This window comes from Gossypium raimondii, chromosome 7 (assembly GCF_025698545.1).
Source record: "Gossypium raimondii isolate GPD5lz chromosome 7, ASM2569854v1, whole genome shotgun sequence".
Classification (NCBI taxonomy): Eukaryota; Viridiplantae; Streptophyta; class Magnoliopsida; order Malvales; family Malvaceae; genus Gossypium; species Gossypium raimondii.
The window spans coordinates 40853788-40863729 of record NC_068571.1 but is presented as its reverse complement, the minus strand read 5'-3'; positions in this window follow the sequence as shown (position 1 = coordinate 40863729).

The following is a 9942-nucleotide window of genomic DNA, read 5'->3' as shown; positions in this document are numbered from 1 at the left end:
AAAAAAAATAGACACGTGACATGAGGAAGGCCCAAGGCCCAATAGACCATATAGATTATCTTTTTTTGTACATATCACAAATGGAGGAGGGAGATAACAATCACAAGGTTTGAACCTGGTATTTGGGATGTTAACAAGGGACTGAAGTACTGCACCTTTTGTAGACACCCAAATCAGTCCAAGCAGTTAATTTCGAGTTCATTGGGCCTCGATTTTCTTGAATTAAAGGGTTATATGGATTTTTTTTTCTTTCTGAAATTGACTTTTAAGCTAATTCTAGAGTCAAGTTGAGTTTAATTTAGTTTTAGAATTAAGGTTAGAGATGTGATTTTAAGATAAGGGCTAAATTTGATTTTTTTTTTCAAAATTGCAGGGTGAATTGAACTTTGGCAATCAAAATTTGATCATTCATTTTAGGTTTCAACTAGGAATTTATTTTAATTTGAAATAGAAATGAGATTGAGCTTTTTTTTTTTTCTCAAATTTGGATTAAGACACGATTTTTGAATGCAAGCTTTAATTTTAAATGTAACGGCCTGACTTTCAGTGGTATCGAAAAATGTGGTTTTGGAATCCCATTTTCGTAAATCAAGTCCGTAAATATAAAATAGAAATCTTTATGAAGTTTGGATAAAAATATATTGTAAAACTATCAAGTAACTTCGTCAATAAAATGGTTAATTAAAGATTATGAACTAAATTGTAAAAGTCCAATAACTATCGAGTTTTAATTAATAAAAGGCATAAGGACCTAAATAACAATTGAACAAATGGCCAAAATGATTACTAGACCATTTCCTATTATAAGATAGTGGACATTGATGATAAAAGGCCACTTAGATTAGTTAATAATAAAATTTACATGATTAAGCTTAGTTAAGTTAATTAAGTTAGATTAATTAAGTCCTAATTAATATATATATATATATATATAGGCTGGTTAGTGGGAGGAGAGATGAAAGCATGCTCATCTTCTCCATTTACCCCCATTCACCAAGAAACCAAAGAAAGCTTCAGAAGTCTCCTATCATTCGGACATTCAATTATGTATGAAAACTAAGTCCTTTTCATGTAATTTTTATAGATTTGTGATCATGGAAGTTTGATTTAGCTAGCTCATGTACCAATTTGATCAATTGTTAAAGTTTAAGCAAGTTTTCATTGTTAATAAATTGATGTGTTAGGCTTGGAATTGATAGATATTGAGCTTAGATTATGAAAAAGACTAAATTGTAAAGTTACTTAGGCTTCTTTATTAATTTTGTAACATTAGGGACCAAATTGAATAAATGCAAAACCTTGTAACACCTTATACTCGACCAGATGGTCGATTCTGGGTACAGGATGGTACAATGTGTAATACCCTCCACCTGACCTCTTTAATCGGATCCGAGTGCTAGGTGTTACTTCCTAAAACAGATGTAACCTAGACTCTTCTATTCGCCTATGTACTAAACGAGTAATGACTTAAATAAAATTTTATTCTTTCGTTTACTTTGAAATACCTCATGTAATCTTATTACTAATGTCTTTACATACATTGTGCTTTTACATTCTAAATAACTATGAATACCATCGATATCGTTTCAATTTACTTCGTACATATACAGATTTCTATAACTTATACGCATACATTAAGTATGCCATATAACCCTTCATATAACGTAAACATTAACATATCTTCATGATTGTTCATATAATCTTCTTTTGGCTTTCCTTTGGCATGGACCGTAACCTCGCCACAATCTTTCTCTTCTCTGTATACATCTTAGTATGGACCATCGCTTTCTAGCGTAGCCTTGGCATCATCTCTCGACGCACTCTTTACTACCAAGTCCTGCATTCAGAAGCAACCACAATAAGTTTACAAGAACTTAATAAGATAAATTATAAGTGTCAAATCTATTTCATCCTAATAAGTCTAGTTCTTGACACTTCCTTTTTTCTCTTGGCGGATACTTACCAGATTCATTCCTTACATATCTAGGTTGCTCTTACTGTGCTCTCCTTTGTCGTATTCCACATAGAGGCTATACCTTATATAGAATTGCTTGTCTTATCCATGGTCATACACTCGTGGCGTACTATTTAATTCCTCTTCTCATTATTATGGGCGAGAAGGACTACATCAGTTCCTCAACACGAAACATTCATCATCAGTTTTCCTTTACTTTAAGCTCGTTGATTTACCTTTATATTACTCCTTCAAATTACACTTAGTCAGCATTATCTTCGGATCATTTCCTCTAAGGTCATTCTTCTAATTGCGCCAACAAGGTGTACTCTTCCCTTGACATGGAGAACCACTGAGACATCCTTGCATGATAGATAGATAGCCACAAGGGTGTCCACATAACATTAGATAACCACAAAGGCTCCTACTCATATTAAATAGCTACAAGGGCATCAAAACACATGCACAAGCTAGCCATAGAGATGCTCATAAAAATAGATAGCCACAAAGGTGTCCACATAACAACAGACTTCGCCATTAAGGCATATTTAAAAAATACAACCACAAAGGCTTTTATACAACAAAATTAGCCACTAAGGCTTTGCTTTATCAAAATCAGCCACGAAGGCTCTTCTCAGAACAGAACGGCCACAAAGGCTTCTGCATATAACATATTCTGCCACTAAGGCTCACATATAACAGATTTCACCGTAAAAGCTCATGTATAATAAGGAACAACCACAAAGGCTTCCACTTTTTGATAAATGGCATTTTCGACAATAGGGATTTGCCTAAACTCAATGTCTTGAGGTTTTCCCCTCATCGCCTAGTACTCGCTTAACCATCATTTATCATTTTTCCCATATGAAGCCATAATCCCAGACTAGGTCTTACACTATGTGGTCTTCATTTCCCATATGATGCCATAGCAAACGGCTAGGCCTTACACTATATGGTTTTCTTGCCATGGCCAGGATTCATGTTTACTACCCTGACAGGCTCACACACAAATAGAAACCTTATGCAAACTTATGCAACTCACGCGACTTATACACATACTTCTCATGCATAAACTTACTCATACAGAGACTCTACCATGCTTTCAAGTGTGTTTATGCATGTACATACTTATAGCGAACAGAAACATATCACCAGGCTCACGCCTTCTTTACACATTCATCATGCACACATTTCTCTTTTTCTTAACAGAGGTGCGTTGTCATTTATGCATCAAGCCATGCATGCAAGCTTATCAGATACACATTTTTAAAGAATCAGCATATCACACATGCATAGCTCATCAAGCAATCATCTTCACAGAATCGACATATTACATTTGCTTTCTTTCTTATTTCACAAAACAGTCATAGGCACAGAGAGATAAACATGCAAACATACAAACATACATATATATGCAAAGAGGTCAGTTAGACATTCACGAGGTACTCACCTGTTAGACTCAAAGGAAACTTAACTTCAAATCATTTGCCTAACCAGACACTGCAACCTTCTTTTTCCCTTGACAAATAGAAACATTTCACTAGAACTTATTTGGGTAACCTTTATCATCACTTTTAACCCGAGCGTAACTTCATTTCTTCATGCATACTTACAAATCAGTGTTTTCAACAAACAAGAATCAAGGGACTTACCTTGATAGAAGGTAGACTTCTAAACAAAACTAAAGCTTTCAGATTTAGCCTCCAGAGAGAAAAACGTTGCTCTCTATGCCTTAAGCCTCAGATTTAAAAAGGAAGGAAACCTTTCTTTAACTTAACTTCAACACTTTTTAACTTAACTCAAGTCTTCTTTGGAATTGGGCAAACGTCACATCAGAATTGAGTTATTTTTACCATTGTCTGCCATTTTCCAAAACTTACTTAGCTATCTCGTTAGCCTTCAACTTTTTTAGTTCTCATTTAGTTAATTCCAAATTAGTCTATCTCTCACATTGACTAGTGCGGGACCACTTTAGTTACGTTTATGCCATATCATGGGCGTATATCCATTCATTCAGTTCTTTTTTCTTATAGCTACTAGTCAAATTTCACTCATCGTCACAATCTGACCGAGAACTCGTGTCTACTTATTTATATAGCAGTTCACCTAATCTTATACGCCTAAAAGAGTGCATCCAAGCGATTACCATTTCACCAGTCATACTTCGCCTCATTTTTATTATGATTCCTTAACCTTGCCTATTACAGAGGGCCTTACAAGCAGAACACTCTTGGTTCGCCTATTCTAAATGCCAAGACGAACTATTGGGTGAGCACTACTTCACCGATCATGCTTACTTATAGCCATGCGCCTTATCACATATATTCATTTATGTGTTACTCTTTTTTAATCCATTACACTTACATTTCTGAAAAGTTCACTTTTACTCATTCGGAGTACTTCATACACTATTCACACTAGTGTTCTTTTCCTTTAGTTTAGAGTCCGCCAGACCGGGCGCTTTTAGAAAATAACCTACACTTAATCAAATCTCATGTTAAGCACCAAAACTAAGTCCTTAAACCATATACACATACTCAGAACTTGCTCCTTGTGCCTTGCTTTTACGAACATCGTTTTGTTACAGGAACTTCGTCGAGCGAGATGTGACATAATGACCCAAATAATTTAATTCTATTTAAGATTCTACTTTCACTACATACTTGAACAACTTACAATTTCAAAACTAAACTATTAAGGTTCATACAAAACTGGTGATAATTCTTACAACTTTAATTCTCATATTTATTTATAGGTTTTAAATTGAGCCTCGATTATTGACACAATTACTAAAACCCTGAGGCATGGCCTCCCAAAGAAACCCCTTTCTATATACACAAAATAACTATCACGCCCTCCACAAAATTTGGCGAGGTCTGGCTTGATCCCTCATCTCAATTTTCAACTCTTTATCTACCTTGCATCCAAGCAATGATTTTATAAGTTCGAAAGAACGTAGTGAGATCTGCACATAAAATTCATTGAAGATTGTTTGGATCTGAAGGAAATAAGATTCTTGGTATAGAATTAAACTCCTTAGATTTTCATAGGAGGATTTGCGAACTTTTTTGCAAGGCCAATACCTCATTCTCTTTGAGCCAACCATTGGCGAACATAATCTCTGGTCCGGTCATAACCATACTCTATCTAGATGTTCTCTCATGGGTCTTAGCTTCGGTTATCATTGTTTTAGGCTTTGATTATACCCTTTTTATGATACGCCATATCCCAAATACTCGTATACGCTACCTCTGACTGGCGACAATTATTGGTGTTTACCTAAGTATTCACCATAATTTTGGATCCTTACATGAATAAGATCTCTTCTTAATATCCCATTTTCCCTTGGTGGCCTAATATCCAAGATGTAACTCCACAATACTTATTCTCTTGATCCCGTCTTTTAAGGTACTCCAATGAATAGATAGTTTCCAATATACCAATTACTACTCAGGTATTCCTTGATAGTTTCCACTCTTGGTAGCCTTACAAGGTCTTCTCTATGTTACATGACCCTCATGGAATCCTACCTCTAACTATTTTCTTGCAATCTTTATTAGTCAATCGTCCTTGTGCAAGCATTTTGTAACAACCTATTTTTAGTGAAATCGAAATAGTAGTTTCGGGACCACAAATTTGAGTTGAAAAGAAAATTTATTTTAATATTATTGCATGGTCTGCATTATGATAGAAATAACGTATGAAAATTTTGATAAGAAAATTTTACTGACTTCATGTTTAATTGTAGAAAGGACTAAAATGTATAAAGTGTAAAAGTTGAATCTAGTACCTAAAAGGATCAAATAGCTATGGGATTCAAAATTTGATGTTCTTATAAGACAAATAGATCATTAAGAGAAGTTAGTAGATATTTATGATGATTTATCCATGGAAATTTAATTAAAGAAAAGTACTAAATTGGAAAGTAAAAATAATAAAAGATGATAATTAATTAAATAAGGAAAATATAATATATTTTATCTTTATCCCAAAAATTATTCTATGGAAACCCTAGCTAAGAGAAAATACATCAAGCAAGCTTAATTGGGTAAGCATTCTTGTCTCATTTTAGTAATTTTATATTTTTGAGATCGTAATAACCTAATCTATCTATTTTGGGGATCAATTTGCAAAGTTATCAAAGTATTAAAATTTTTCCATAGATGAGTATGCTAAAATTTTGAAATTTATGGTAGAAAATGAAAGGTTGTTGATAGATAAGCAACTTTTGTAAAGGAAATTTTCATGAAATTATGATTTAGGGACTAAATTGAAAAGTCAGAAAATTTATGGGAAATTTTTTATTTTTGTGAAATAAATGGATTGTTATTGTTATATGAAAATTTTTACTAGGCTTGGAATAAGGATTAAATTGCATGAATTTTATTTTCCAAGCCTAGGGACGAAATTAGAATTAATCAAAAGTATAGGGGTAAAATGGTAATTTTTCTTAGGATGTGAATTGGATGGAATTGAATGTGAATTGTATTAAATTGAGTTAAATTCACTCGTATAGATCCGGATAGACCTAGTTCAGAATTGGATCGAGGAAAACAAAAAGTATTGGATTAATAGCCTACGAACACAAACAACTATCAAGGTAAGTTTGTGTAACTAAGTTGTGTACATTTATATGTTTAAATTAAGTATTATATTTGTGAATAGTATAATTGCCATGTATGTGAAAGTGATTAAATATTCAAAAATGCCTGATAAATGTAAAGTCCCGTTTAAACAAATGAAAATCGATGGATATAAATTTCCCGTATTGGTTGTGGTCCTGCATATGTTGTGGACACACCATAGCTCTTATGAGCATCCTGTTCTAAGACCTCTTGAGCTTCCTATTACATGGTTCTTCCGAGCATCCCAATCGGTATTGATCCTGCATGTGTTGCACGTATACCACAGCTCTTTGTGAGCGTCCTGTTATATGATCGGTATGGATCCTGCATATAATACGGACATACCGCAGCTCTTCATGAGCGTCCAGATATAGGCTCTTCGTGAGCTTCCTGATATGGCTCACTTGAACTTCCTATTATATGGCTATCCGGAGCTCCCTGATAATAACTCTTCGGAGTTACCTGTTAAGCTCAATAAGCTTCCTGTTTTAAACTCTTATGAGTTTTCTGTTATACACCGGATAAGCTTCCTGTTTCATGGCTCACACGAGCTTCCTATTATATGGCTCGAAAGAGTGCTTTTTGATTATGTGCCCTAATGGGTACCCTTTTATATGGGTTCACGGATTACAGTTTTGTACAATTCGAGTGTACTATATGTGTATCCATCGATATTTCAAATAAATTCAACGGGCAAAGTTCTGACATGATTAAAATGAGCTTAAGATGATTTGTCATGGAAATGCGCATTGATAACACTCTAGAATAACGTATTTTTATGTATTAATTAGATATTTATTCTGAGTATGATCCTGCTAATTTGAGCTATTTATGATCTTTTATCTCATAGGGACCAAATTTGAGGCAAAAGCAAAATTAAAGGCCAAAAGCGTGAATTTAGAGATAAAATGGGCCAATGTGTGACACAATGAAAAGTTGGTGCCAAAAGTGCAAGCATGGAGAGCACAAGGGTTGAAATGCAAATAGAAGAGATTTTATTCTATCAGACTCTATTTTAATTATATTAGGATAATTAATATTAAGATAATTATTAATGATTATTTAATTTTAGGATTTTATTTTATTTATATTTAATTAAATGTATTTATCTTTTGGGAATTTAAGTAGGATTAGACTATCTCCCCTAGCACTATAAATAGGGGGTGAAGTGACTCAAAAGAGATTCATCTTTTTCTGTAAACACTCTCTCCCCAAAAGTCTAGGCTTTTGTTCTTCTCATATTTCCTTTCAATAAAATCTCCATTTTTATTATATTTATTTTCTTTTCCACCACAACCATGAGCCACTAAACCTATCTAGCCGAAAGTTGTCGATATTTCCTAAAAAGGGTTCTTGAGGCTTAGAGTCCGTACTTAGCCTCCTCTCTAAGTATTCACCGTTTCTCCGCACTACGGAGCTGACGCTTCCGTCCATGTACCTTAAGAAGTAAGCTTTTCAACGTATGCAAAGGCTTCCTCTCAACACTATTTTTAATTTCTCGAATTTTCGATTTAATATTCTTAATTCTGTTTTTATTTTATTTTTCATTTCCAGATCCAAACCTTTAATTCTATTATTTTTATTTTTTTCCAGGCACGCAAGTTTTCTTAGGCAAGATTCTGCCGGGATTTACGGAACAAGATATTGTGCAAATCCAGTCCCTAAGGATTTGACCCTACTTCCCTTTTACTATTCTTTTTCATTATTTATTAGGGATAGGATATTTTTGGTGCTTTCAACGACTGCATCAAATTTTGGCGACGTTGCTGGGGACTGGCAACGTACTAATCTTGTTTTTTGTTTCTTATGACCAGATCTGCTCCAGGTACTCTTGCGTTCGATTCAGAAATTGAGAAGACTGCTAGAGCCAATCGCAAGGAGACAAATTTACGAAAAAATCAGTCAGCGGTGGTTGGAACTCAAAGTAACCCACCGCCAGAAATCGAAGTCGACAATGAAGTTGAGTCTAGGGTTAACGAAAACCCTCCTCGAACACTTGAAAGCGAAAAAGTAGAAGTTGACTCACCAGAAGAAGTGCTTAACACTAGGGTTAACGAAAACCCAAATCTAGCACACCAACCAATGGCTCAAATGATTTGGCAACTGGCCGAAGCTCCGACAGAACAACCGCCATTGTGCATCGCGTATCCTACTGTGGATATTGATTTTGAGTTTAAGTCAGGTTTAATCCAGTTATTGCCAACTTTTCATGGGTTGCAAAATGAAAATCCCCACAAGCATCTGAAAGAGTTTCATATGGTTTGTCTTAGCATGAAACCTCAGGGGGTAACTGAGGAACAGATTAAACTGCTTGCTTTCCCTTTCTCCCTAGCAGATTCTGCTAAGGAATGGTTATTTTATTTACCCCTGGATGTAATACAATTTGGGTTGATCTATCTCGTTTGTTTCTAAACAGGTTTTTTCTAGCGTCTCGAGCAGCTGAGCTAAGAAGAGAGATCATTGGAATAAGGTAAAAAGAAGCTGAGTCCCTTTACGATTATTGGGAGTGGTTTAAAAAGTTGTGTGCAAGCTGCCCACAACATGGTATAACGGAGCAATCTCTCGTCCAATACTTTTATGAAGGTTTGAATCCCATGGAGATTAATGTGGTAGACGCCGCTAGTGGAGGAACATTGGTCAACATGACTCCCCAACAAGTGAGAGACTTGATCTCCACGATGGCTGTAAATTCTCAACAGTTTCGAGCCAATACTGAATCCCCTAAAAGGGTTCACCAGCTAAGTAATTCAACCTTAGAGGATAAATTTGATAGACTTACTAATATGATGAACTCTCTTATTGCAGAAAAAACGAAGACAACCCGATTATGCGGAATATGTGCTACACTTGATCATGCAACTGATGCATGTCCCAGTTTGTATGATGATACCACAGCCCATCTGGATGCTGTGGGAAATTTCCTTGGGCCGCCACAAAGGCGATACAACCCCTACGCTAATACGTACAACCCAGGGTAGAAAGACCATCTTAACTTAAGTTATGGGGCCAATCCACAAAATAACCAGCCATACCAAAATCGATTTCCGCAACAATCATAAGGTTCAAGTAATTTTCTAGAAACCATGGTCAATAAGTTAGCAATTAATGTTCTTGATTTTCAACAGCAAACTCTTAATTTCCAAAAAGAGAAGAAGGATTTCCAACAGAAAACTGAGGCATCCATCAGAGAGTTGACCACATCGATCGAGAAATTGACCTTTCAAGGGAAGCTGCCGTCAAAAACAGAACCAAACCCTAGAAAAAATGCGAATACAGTGACGTTGCGAAGTGGAAATGTACTGAAACCGATTCCTGACAAGAATCTTCGCCATGAAATCGCCCAGGAAAAACCTGAGAAAGATG